We start from the raw sequence: 12,397 nt of genomic DNA, 5'->3' as shown, positions 1-12,397 counted from the left end.
CAGGAGTTTCAATTTGCTGCAGACATGCAGGTGTCCTAAAGGCTCCCGCCAGAGTCCTCCTATCTGCCCTATCAGCTCCCACCTCTTGGCATGGTTTGGCGGCACCCTGTGTGGACTGGCCCCCTCACCCCGCGCCAGCTTCCTGGAGCCTGAGTGCAGGGCTGCGTCCGCTGGATGCCCATGCAGAGCCCCACGTAGGAGAGATACTGACTCCCCACCCCAGCAGAGGGAGGAGAGCTGTGTGGCGTGTCTCAGGTTTCCTGGGTTCAGCTGGGGTGGAGGTCACGTCCAAGCATGGGCGGCTCGCTCTGACTAATAGGCTGGAGCTGCAGTACGCCAGGGGGAGAGAGCCCGCCCAGCCCAGAGTAGAAACCCAAGCTCCCAGCCTTGCTGAATGTGGCCATGAGATGAGGCAGGGCAGGAGAGCAGAAGGGAAAGGAGGACGAGGAGGGGTGAGATGTCCTGATGGCGACGGGGAGTTCCGGAAATAACACCCACACGCCACCCTCAGAGTCTGCCCTGCAGACAGGAAAGGCTACCAACTTTTTCCCCAGGCGCAGGAGACCTCGGAGTTTCCCGGACAAGTCCGTCTGCCACGGACAATCTGTGTGCTGCTGTCCGGTTTACTCCACGAAGACAGAGTGATGACCACATCTCACCTTGTAGACGAGAAAGTGGGTGAAGAGCTTTAGCCCGGAAAGCTCCAGGAATGACAATGATGGTGAATAAATTGTCCTCTGCATGGCCCCACCCGCCCCTGAGCCACCCCGGGCAAGGGGACCCTTACCATCGAGGACAGCTGGACGTTCCCTCAGGGGCATATGGGTCAGTCTGCCTGTTTGAGTTCTCGGACGAGAAGGAGGGAACCGCAGTGGCCCCCGAACCCGTGCCCTGGCACCCTGGTCCCTGCGTGCCCGTGGATGGTCCCAGGGGGCAAAGGACTCAACGGCTGCGTCAGTCGGGCCGAGCAGGGAGAAGCAGCAGACATCTGAGCCTCCGCCGGACAATGAAAATCCGTAAGGGAGGAACAGAAAAAGCATGAAGAGGGAGGGAAGGGAAAAGGAGAGGAGGCCCACGATTCCCAAGGAAAGAGGTTGCCTTTCTCTTCCCCAGAGCCTCCAGGGAGAGATAAATGTAATTATCAACCTAGCATGACAGCACGCAAAATAAAAGAGGCACCTGCCAGGTGACCATCTCTGCCGGGACTCGAACCCGGAACCTCTGGATTAGAAGTCCAGCGCGCTCGTCCATTGCGCCACAGAGACCTCACCACACACACAGCATCAGCACCAGAACTGAAAAAGCACATACCTTCTGCATCACCAGCCATCTCGGGCATCCTGCTCTCTCGAGCGGTGGGGGGGCAGGGACAGCTGGAAAATCTGGAGTGGAGATCCACCCGCAGGCTCCGTCAAAGCTTTTCCCAGTACCGTGGGTCCTGGGTCCTCAGAGGACTGGAGGACCGGGGTGGCACTCGTTTTCAGTCCCAGAAGCTCTGATGGGGCAGGATGGAGCTGGAGCCTGGGCCCCTTCCTCTCCATCCCCAGGGAGGAGGCAGGAAAGGCTCTCTATTCTCATGCTAATTAGGCAAAGCTCACCCAGCCCAGCCAGGGAACCAGGGACCAGGTCTACCGCCACCCCTCTCCCTCGCTGTGGTTTCATCCCACCCGGATGCTCTCAGACAGGGGCTGGGCAGAGCTGGGGGATCCAGGGAAGCCCTCCTTTCCTGAGACAAAGGACCTGCTCCCGTAAAGAGACAGCGTGAAGGCGGAGGCAGCGCCAGGCGGGGAAGCCGGGCTCCGGGACACGGGTCCAGCTCTCAGCCCTAAGAGCCGCACCCGTCAACCCGTCAAGCCCGGGAAGAGATAGCCAGGGTCTGATGTGCTATGCCTTCAGCATCTCCCCTGGAATTATGGATGAGGAAGAGACGGAAGTGTGGTGAGTGTGCGTGTGTGTGTGTGTGTGTGTGTGTGTGTGTGACAGAGAGAGAGGAGGGTGAGAGTGGCAGCTCCCTAATGAAATACAGATGGTCCTCGCACAGCCCTCGGCGATCACCTACCTGCTCCCCTCCCCCACCTTCCCTAGCTCCCAGTCTGCCCTCCTCTCTTCCCAGGACCCCCGGATTTAAAGATTGGGGCTTTCTCAGCTGCTGGGCTTGCCAGAGGCATCCGAGGACAATCAAATGGGCCAGCCCTCCGTAACCACACACAAAGACCTCCACACCCAGCCCAGATCCAGGAAAACAGTTCCTAGTTTTAAAAGGCTCCTTGGGAGGCTACAGTTGCTAATCACTATTGGTCACAGTGTCCCCCCCACCCCGGGGCTGGTTCTTCTGAATGTCTAATCCAAGTCATTCCCACCTCAGCTTCTGCTCTTTTTCTCTCGTTTGACTGCCAGACACATTCAGGGGACAGTTGCCCTCCGTGCTCCCAATGGCAATGCAATGGTTTAAAGACCGACTCGGTGTTCCCCACCCCACTCCCACTTAAAAGGTTACAATACAAGCAGAGAGCTGACTCCCCCACCTTCCCTCTGTGTGTGCGTCTATTCCCAGCACTCGACACCACCGACTGACTCCCATCAGAGTCTAAGGCCATTCTTTCTAACCCGCGAGGCCGGCTGATGGTCAAGTGAAGGACGATGTGACAACACAACGTTCTTGGACTGGAAGATCTCGGAGGGCCCTGAGAACTCTAAGACTCACCCTCCCCTGGCCGTTCAGTTCACACAGCCCCAAGGAGGAGATCTGGGCAAGCATGGGACCAAGGTGAGTCAGTCGGGTCAGGGGGCCAGGAGAAGACCAACACCTGGGAAGAGCCAGCCACCCAACCAAGCTTGCCTTCCCCGCCCCCAGGACCTAGAGGCAGAGAACAGGCCTTTCTTAATACACCTACCCTAGACTACTCCAAGAACATGACACGCAGAACTCAAAGCTGGCCAGCTATCACAATACTTGGGTTGACCAGTGACAAGATGCCAGTCAAAGGGCTAGTCAGGAAGCCTCGGGTGCCTGTAGAGGGAAGCTCAAACCCCCAAGCCAGCCAGGAACCACGCGAATGCAAAACAGGTCCTCAGGACATTTCCCATCAGGCTCCACCAAAGTTCTCTTAGGCGCAGACCCACGCCCCCCACTCTTCATAAAGATGGCGTCCTATACCCAAATCTGCCCGTCCTGAGCTTTGCCCAAAGGTTCGTTGCCTCTGAAGAGGTCACGTGTTCTCCACACCCTGAATGAAGAGTCCCAGCTCCCCAGCACTTTCCAAGGGCCCCATTCATTGTGTGCAATGCTCTTGCTTGGTGCTGGGGATACCGCGATGAGGGAAAATAATGGCATGGTCCCGCCCTCAAGGACCCTGTGGGCAAAATGCAGCATAGGAACTACTCTGAAAGATGTACAGGAGAAAAGCCAAAATCCGTCTTATGGCCCACCGAATAAGGTGTCAAGTTTTCCAAGTTCACACGAAGATCCAGCTGCAGTAGCAAACTGCAGCTGACTTGCCCCGAATCCCTGCGGAAATGAACTTCACAGCCTTCCACTTCCCCAGGGTAAGTCGGGGGCAATGATAAGTGCCATGGATAAAGATTAGCTGTGACCTCATAGAGCAAGGTGTCGTCCCCTTCCTGCCTCAGTCCCATGAGTCACAAGTCTCGCCTCTGGTGCCTGAGTTGCCCCCTGCCTCTTGAATAACCTTCCTTTATCTTTCCCTCACCCCCACAGCAATCTCCCCATTCTAGCAAAACCCCCTTCCCAGGACCCCTTCTCCTCACGATCTCTATCAACAAAAACCCTCTGGACGGTCCAAGGTTTTTCTCAAATAAGGGACGTCTCTGACTTATCTAGCTTCACTTTATCATCCATAAATCAGATAAAGCTTCTTGATAAGTGTGAATAGTGTCTCCAAACTGGATTTTTAATTTAAAAATGAGGAGGGAAACCATCAAAGAAAGCAGTGGTTGCAACGAGGCAGGAAAGGTGAAGTTAAGTCATTCCCAATGATTGAGGACAGTACATCTTCTTTTAACCTAGGTACACCATTTGTGTTTATGCAGACCCTTGAGAACATGAGTCCATTCCATTTCCAAAAAATGTTTTGCACTGATTTAATTCTCCAAAGATCCATGACTCAAACATTACTCACGCCTCTAACTGAACACCACTCTTTGACCCCACAGACACACCGGTGATGCTCATACATTATTTCATTCATAAAGTGTTGCTGGGATACAATACGATAAATGCCAAAAGAAAAAAGAAAAAAAAATCTCCCATTGGCCCAGGAACAGATAAAATTAAATCCTACACCCTACTGTGGTCTTGCTCACAGCTTCCCTAGGGTGCCTGTACCCATCAGCCCGTGTTTTAAATGCTAAGGGATTCAGATGGAATGAGACAGTTGAAATAGACGTTTGGACCACACAGCCCTTACCCATGATGGCCTCATCTTGCTGTGCCTGCTCTGTCCCAAACCTATTCCTTCACATCCAAGGTGGGCACATCCTCTAAAAGTGGTATGTCCCTACTTCAGCAACCTCCCTATTTTCGTCCCCTTCACCCCTCTGCTAAGCACCTTCCAGGGAGGCCGCAAAGGAGCTCTGAGAAGTCAGAGCTTCCTCTAAGAGGGAAGAAGTGCAATGATCCAGGTAATTAGTGGGCCTGCGAATCAAGCCAAAAGAGGACAACTAAGGGCAAATTCTACCTGAATCATCACATCCTAGATTCCAAGTCTAGCCCAGCACAATGGGTTACTCTCAAGACTCCCCAAGGGGAGACCTGGACCCAGGCTGTCCGGACAATGGACCGTACCTCCAGGGACGAGTCAAGGTCAGAGGAGTCCACACAGAGGTCCACCCTCAAGGGAGTCTGAGGAATGGTGAAGAATCCGGAGATGGAATCCAGGAAACCATAGGGAATTCTAGAGAGTGTGTCCCAAGGATATAAATTCTCTCTTCGGTCAAGAAGCACGAGGAAGCCAGCAGCATTTAATGAACAGACAGGCAGCGGGCCATCAGTTCCCACCAGCTCTTTCTGGGAATTTGGAGGGAGACGTTCTCTCTGCTTCGCCCCAATTTCCCAAAGGTGAGTTACTTCCCGGGGCTACCTACCCCTCGTTCCTCCTCTGCTCTCTCTACGCCTGCGGTTCTGACCCTAAGCCACCATTCTCATGCGTTCGGTACCAGCTCCCCAGTCCCGAATCCTTATGGTGTCTTCTTGCCATCGCCTCCATTTCTCGTCTTCTCCAGGGCACGTCACCCTTAGTCACGTCCTGACTTACATGCCCCTCCCACTCTGTCTGTACCTCTGCACACTCCTGTCCATGCCCTTTCTCCCCACTTGCCGTGTGCACTTGGCACTCTCCAATCTTTCCCCCACTGGGTCTACTCTGTGGCGTGCCCCGTTTCTTGGCCACACCCCCACCTGTTCTCATCTGGGGTCCATCTGTTCCAAACACTACTGTCCACACTCCCCACTCCTGGCCTCCAGCACGCTCAGCCCGCTGCTGCTGTCCCTGTCACCGCGCCACCAGCCATGAGGCTCTCTGCTCCCCAGGCCTCCGAGCTCCTCCGACCTCGCACTTGCTCACTGAGCTCTCGTCGCTTGCTCTGAAGTCTTGGTATGTTCCCTCCTTCACCATCAGGCCCTCTCTTCCCTTCCTCTAGATTGCGGTCTCCAGGCTTCTTCCCTTTCCCCCGCTGCCCGGATCTCTGCCGCCTCCTAAATCTTCGGTCTACGGTACCCGTTCTTCTGGGTCTCCTTCCAGCCCGTCCATACGGTGCCAGATTCCTGTCCAGAATGACCTGCTGGTCCTTCTCTCCACCATGACCACCTCCAGAAGTCCAAGGAGCTCCATGCCGTCCCACACACCTGCGTCTGCTTTACCTGCCTGGGACTCCGTGCTCCGTGTGCTACTGGCTTTAAAACTGGGGGCCCCGATTGGGCCTGTTGATCGCCCGGCACTGAGTGGCCACAGGGACGGGCTGGCAACCAGGTTCCTTAATCTTCAGTTACCACAGTGACGTGGTCCCTAAGAGGGCAGATGTTCTAGGCCAGAGGCCAAAGAGTCGGAAGACGGCCCCTTAAAGCATCAATGGCTCTGGTCACAGGCCCAGGGGCGGGAGAACATCAGTCATGCCCACTGTTAGGAGTAAAGGGGCTTTCTTGGTCTCTGGCCTCTACCACAGCTCCTCTCCCCGTCCAGCCAGGAAGCAGCCTTGAGGGGAACATCAAGTTCACCTTGTAGAGCAGAGCGACTCCACAGCAGCAAGAGAAGAAAGGTGTTCTGCCCCCACACGTCAGTTTATACCAAACGGGTGACCGTGAGCGTTTCAATCCCAGGGACCAAACCCGCCCTCGCACAGGGGCCTCTGTCTGAGAAATCAGGAGGGTCTGCAGCTTGTCTTTACCCAGCAGCCGGTCACTGCCCACCTGCCACGCAGGACTGGCCCTTCTCAGAGCTGCCCCACACCGAAGACGGGGTGCAGGGGAAGCATTTTGACTTTGAGTAACCCCGTCGGTTGCCCTCAGGCTCCTCCCAAAGGAAATAGTTGGATTCTCACGGTCCTCCCTCCTGCTGTCTGTCAAGAGTCTAAGAAACAGTATTAGCAGGAGGCATAATGATGATAAAAGAATTTTTTTTAATTATTTATCCCATTTTATCATCAGCACTCTCTTAGATTGTGGAAAGAGTGGCGACCGTGATCTTCCTTTTACAAAAGAAAAACCTTGATCGAGGACAGGCCGTGGCTGGCCCAAAGTCATCAGCCGGGACGTAGCGGGGGCTGGGCTCTGCCACAGGCAGGCAGGTGTCCCCGGATGGTACCTGCTGAGAGACAGGGCACCCACGACACCGGTCTCGGACCTTCCCCGCAAGTTTCTTCCCTACCCTTACGATGGAGGGGAGGTGCCCCAGGGACAGGACAACAGGGAGGATGGGTGGGGGAAGGGCAGCACCCTAGATGGAGGGCAGCACCTAGTGAGGGTGAGCGAGCCCCCCAGCCCGTGGTCTGCCCCCAGTGGCTCATTCTCTCTCGAGTCACCAAAGGTCAAAGCAGAGGAAACCAACATCTAGATAAATGAGATGCTTTGCCCAAGGACAGCCAGCTGGTCTTCCACAGCGCTGCACCCAGCCCCAGGCTTGCTGACCTCTACTTCAGGGTTCTCCTTTTGCCACCATGGGGTCACCCCAACGGGGGTTTCTATACAGGGTGTGGGGAAGGGGACGGTATGTTTAGCCTTCAGTCGTCCCCGGAAACGGGACAACCAAAAGGATCAAGGAGCCTCGTCCTGGAATCACTGAGTGCTAAAAATGGAAAAAGACTTTTAAATAATTAAGTTTCATTTTTGACCTTATGTATTAGCTGAATTTTTACCACGCGATCTTATTACTTTTATAAATTAAAAAAAAAAACTGGTTTGGAGATTAAATTGATAATGCTAAGTGGGTGAATGTTTGCTCTTTATTTTGTGTATTTCTGTAGTCTATAATTTTTGTCAACCCTCTCCATCTGTAATTACATAGATTAGTAAACTCGTGCCCATAGAAATTAAATTACTTATCCAATATTACAAAAATAGACTAACTGCTGTGGTCCACTTGGAAAAATACAGACTTCAAAGGCAGGATTGAGCAAGGTTGGAGTCCCAATGCGTCAGCTTACTGCGTGGTGAGGAGCACCTACACGAACCTCTCTGAGACTCGGATTGCCTGTTTATTTCAAAATGTGCACAAGTAATGCCTGCCTTCGGAGGCCGCTACAAGGAATAAATGAGGGGAGGTGGCGAGAACCCCAGGGAGCCTCACGCCTGCAGTCTCCGTTTTCACGGAGACCGGGCTGTAGGCTCAAGGTCTCCCTTCCTCGGCGACTTCAGCCTCGCTTGTGCCGAAATGTTCTTGCTCAGGTCACTAACCGCTTCCTGGTCGTCAGGTTCAAGAGCATCGCTTCACCTTTCTGCAGCATTTCGGGCCACATACATCTGTGTTCTCGAGAATATTCACTTCCCTGCTTCCCAAGGGCTCTCCTCCTATACCTTAGCTCCTCCTTCTCTGTCCCCTCACCGGGCCCTCCCCCTCCTTCTTAAATACCCGTGGCCCTAAGAGCAGAGGTTGTCAGACCGCTGGCCCGACTGTCAGCAGCATTTTTATATTATTAAGTAGAAAAGAAGAGAAATGGCAGGACAGGGTAGGGCAGAACAGAACAAGAAAGAGAACAGCAGAACGTATCAGCCTCTAAGAAGAGCGTGCATCATTTCCAGAATGTTCGTTCCAGTACTCCTACAGGTGTTTGTGTAGACTCTTGTGTTCTAAGTCACAAGAAAATAAATGAATTGATTTCTTCTGTGGGTTGTGGTCGAAAGCACTGCTCTAGAGTATGCGTGGCCTCTCTTCTCTTGTCTTGTCTCCCCGAATGATCTGAAACAGCACTGGCTGTGATGAGCCGAACATGCCCATTTCCACACCTACGGCCAGACGCCTCACCTGACACCCAGACTGGAATATTCTGTTGCCTAGACATAACACTCCCTACATGACTCACGGGCATTTCGACGGTAAACTGTACAAATCTGAACTTACATTTCCTCGTAAATCCTCTGCCCTTTATGACCTCCTAATTTACTTCATGGTGGCACCATCCACCTCCTCGCTTATTAATTAATTTATTCTGCAAATCCACAAATGTGTGCTACAGGCCACGACACGTGCTAGGCACTGGGAACACAAAGACGCGGAAGACGTCACATCTGTCCTCGATAAGGGCACGGTCAGAGACAGAAAACAAACAATCCCAAAACCAAGCTGCCCAACTGTGGAGACACGTCCAGCATGCTACAATACTAGAGAACGTGGGTCCGAAGGTCTGAGGAGGTTTGCCCGAGCCACGGATGTAAGCTGCACAAAGTCAGAACAGTTGTTCACCGGAGCAAGAGGAGAGGCGGGGCCAGGGCGTGTGTGCGAGCACGTGCATACGTGTGTGCGTGTGTGCACACGTGTGTGCTGGGGACCCCGAGGAAGAAAGGCATGCCAAGAAGAGAGGACAGCGTGATAAAGCTACACCTCACCCCTCGTTCCTGTGTGAGAAACCACAAGAAATGCGGAGTCACTGAAGCCCGGAGTCCCAGGCAGGGGGTGACAGCCCGTGGCCGGAAGACCAGATCGGAGAGACCTTCGTACGTCACGTTAAAGGCCTTCAATTATAATCCCGCAGAAGCCAGAGGCCGTGAAGGGTTTTAAGGAAGCGAGAACTGTGTTTTGGTGTGCATTTCACATAGATCACTCTGGATGCATGGGGTAGGCAATTTCGAGAGGGCCCAGCCAGGAGGCTTCAAGGGAAGTTATCACAGAGGTCTGCACCCCAGCAAGAGAACCGGCTACACACAGTGAACTGAAGGGAGAAGACGAATTTGAGAGGAGACTATGAGGGAGACAGGCTGGTCATCCAGGGCGGGGTCCACCATGACGCCTTCGCACAAGTGCACGCTCAGGATTTCAGCAGCGGCTGTGATCAGCCTGTTCCCTGTCTGCAGCCCTGAGATGCACACACCCCTACACCCACACCCCCACTCCCACCCGCACCCCCGTCTCCATTGCTGCTTCTGGCCCACTGCAGACAGCGCATCCTTCGAAGGCAGGGCTATTCGAGTATTTGATTATTTTTTTTTATTTCTTTAACATTTATTTAAAGACAGAGAGAAAGACAGAGTGCAAGTGGGGTAGGGGAGAGAGAGGGACACACAGAATGCGAAGCAGGCTCCAGGCTCTGAGCTGTCAGCACAGATTCCGACGCTGGGCTCGAACTCACGGACTTTGAGATCATGACCTGAGCAGAAGTCGGAAGCTCAACCGACTGAGCCACCCAGGCACCCTAATGTTTTATTTATTTTTGAGAGAGAGAGGGAGACACAGAACCCAAAGCAGGCTCCAGGCTCCGAGCTGCCAGCACAGAGCCCGACTCGGGGCTCGAACCCACGAACTGCGAGATCATGACCTGAGCCAAAGTCAGTCGCTTAACCCACAGAGCCACCCAGGCGCCCCTATGTGAGTCTGTTAATAACCCCTCAGTTTTCTCTCTGCAAGTGGCCCCTTCCCCTTCCACCCATCTGACATATGGCCGACAGAGCAATGGTGATCTTTCTGGGAGGCAAAACCCCTTGATGATCCTCTGGAGCCCCGAGAAGACCCTGACGGCCCTCTACAAGTCTGATTCCTGCCCCTCTTTCCAACCTCATTTATTACCATTCCCCACCCACCTCCAGCCTCATGTTGCACAATGCCAAAATACTTACAGTTCCGTAAAATTAAAAACACAAAAACCCCCCGACTGTTCTGGTTCCACACTGATAAGCCCAGGGATGCGCTGTTTCCTCTTTCTGGAATGCCCTTCCCTTCTCCCCACTCTCGCATCTGCCGGGGAGCCGCCCCTCCTCCTCGAAGAACCAGCCCAGTCACTTCCCTTTCTGTCTTCCCCATCTTCCCCGAGGTCCACCACTGCCCTAGCAGACTGGAGTGCACCCATCATCGCACCGTTCCCGCCCTTGCACACGGGGCTCTTAAAGCACAGAGCGCGAGGGGCTGTGTCCTGCCGGGGCAGGCGGGGTGGGGGGCAGGGGGCGGTGAGGAACTCCAGCCCCTTCTATCTTGTCAGTCTGAGCAGCATCTATCTGTTAGGTCCTAGCAGCTCAACATACGTTTGCTGGGGGAAAATAAACAATTGCTAGAACAGGTCTCTGTCCTCCTGGCCCGGAGACTGCTCCAGAATACCACACTTCTTTATTTTTATAGTGGAGGTCTTAGAAGGGGACCTGAGAGCTTGAGACTTTTTCTGCTGCTCTGCCTCCGGGTGGTGTTGAAACAGCCCACTTTCTCCAGGGCTCCAGTCTCTACACGCAGGGTCCTGAACATTCCCCACGAGATGGCTCCCAGAAGCTTAACCTCAACACAGCTTCAGCAAAACTAATCTTCCGCCGTCCCCAAACACTGCACCCCATGAAGACTGTCCTTACTCCGCAACTGCTTTCCGTGGTTCAGCCTCTTCCGGGTCAGTCACTCACACCCCCAAACTGAGAGCGGGCCTTGCCTTTCCCTCTCTCGTTCCCCACCACCAACACCAGCCACGGCACCTCCTTCCTGTCCCAGTGCCGCCAACCCAGCTCAGAGCTGCTGGATTTCATTCCTGGATTTCTGTTGACATCGTTTCACAGATTTCCTTAGAAGAAACTTTCCAAATAAGTTGTTTACAGTGTTGTTTACTTTCGTCATCTCTGTCTGCATCCTGCGTGGGGCTCGAACTCGCGACCCTGGGGTCAAGAGTTGCACACTCTTCTGAGTGAGCCAGCCGGGTGAGCCCCTAAAATCTGCTCACCACAGAAGCACACAGTCACTCTTAAAAAGTGAACTACATCATATAAATAATTATAGCCCCCCTCCCGTATGCCTTAAACCTCACGCCCACTGCAGAAATCATAGTTTTCCAAGCTGCATATGTATCTGAATAATAAAATCACTCATCAGATAGCTACCGTGTGCCAGGCTCTAGACGAAGCACTTCAAATAGATTCATTTATTTAAGCCTCACGTTACACAACCCTAAGGAAAATGTACTATTATCATCTGCTCTACTCGCCACGCACAGAAAATAAAGTACTGAGAGGTTAAGCACCTTGTCCAAAGTCACACAGCCAGTAGCTAGCAATTCATATCCTTAAACACACATTTACGCGTAGATGAAACGGACCAGAGGCACGTACGTTGCTGTAGGCTTCTTCCCTGTTACACAAAAGGGGTAATAGCACGCGTATTTTCTTGGTATTTTCACCTAACAATACATCTTGGTTATCTTTCCATGTTGGTATGTATAAATTTACCTCATTCTTTTTAACTGTTATGTGTTATTACAGAGTACGGGCACGGTATAATTTATTTAACCAATTCACTATTGATGGGTACTTAGGATGTTTGCCATTTTTCACTACTGGAAACAATGGCATGATTCACATCCAGGCACATAAATTACGGCGCTCGTGTGTGACTAGACGTACAGCACAGATTTGTGGAAACGACACCGCCGGTATTTTAATTTTTAATTTTGATACATTCTGCCAAAACATCTCCAAGACAACTGTACCAATTTACATTTTCACTGACAATAAATGAATTTGCCTATTTCCCCAAACACTTGCCAACACTGGATATGATCCATCATTTTAATTTTTAACAATCTGACGGGCCTTTGATACTTTTTTAACAATCTCAGATCTCTTTGTTACTTTAACTTGTATTTCTCCAAATCCAAATGCAGCTGACCGTTGTTCAGATGTTTACTGGATGACTGTATTTCTTCGGAAAATTCCCACTCATATCCTTTGCTAATTTTCTATTGGATTGTTTGCCTTTTTATGTGTATT

At 52.5% G+C, this 12,397-nt stretch overlaps 1 long non-coding RNA gene and 1 other non-coding gene across 3 annotated transcripts; one reads left to right on the top strand and one right to left on the bottom strand.

The window, feature by feature from the left end:
• Positions 1-1,191: 1,191 nt before the first annotated feature.
• On the bottom strand, positions 1,192-1,265 carry TRNAR-UCU. The gene has a single exon. It is a non-coding gene; the product is annotated as a tRNA-Arg (tRNA).
• Positions 1,266-1,704: 439 nt separating this feature from the next.
• Positions 1,705-7,441, top strand: LOC109495809. 2 transcript variants are annotated; one of them, XR_006591561.1, is made up of 4 exons: positions 1,705-1,938; positions 2,555-2,767; positions 4,717-5,077; positions 5,659-7,441. It is a non-coding gene; the product is annotated as an uncharacterized LOC109495809 (long non-coding RNA). The 2 variants fall into 2 exon arrangements; XR_006591562.1 differs by having other exon boundaries at positions 2,398-2,767.
• Positions 7,442-12,397: the final 4,956 nt, after the last annotated feature.

Source organism: Felis catus, chromosome F1, assembly GCF_018350175.1.
Source record: "Felis catus isolate Fca126 chromosome F1, F.catus_Fca126_mat1.0, whole genome shotgun sequence".
NCBI lineage: Eukaryota > Metazoa > Chordata > Mammalia > Carnivora > Felidae > Felis > Felis catus.
This window is presented reverse-complemented; position numbering and strand designations above follow the sequence as displayed.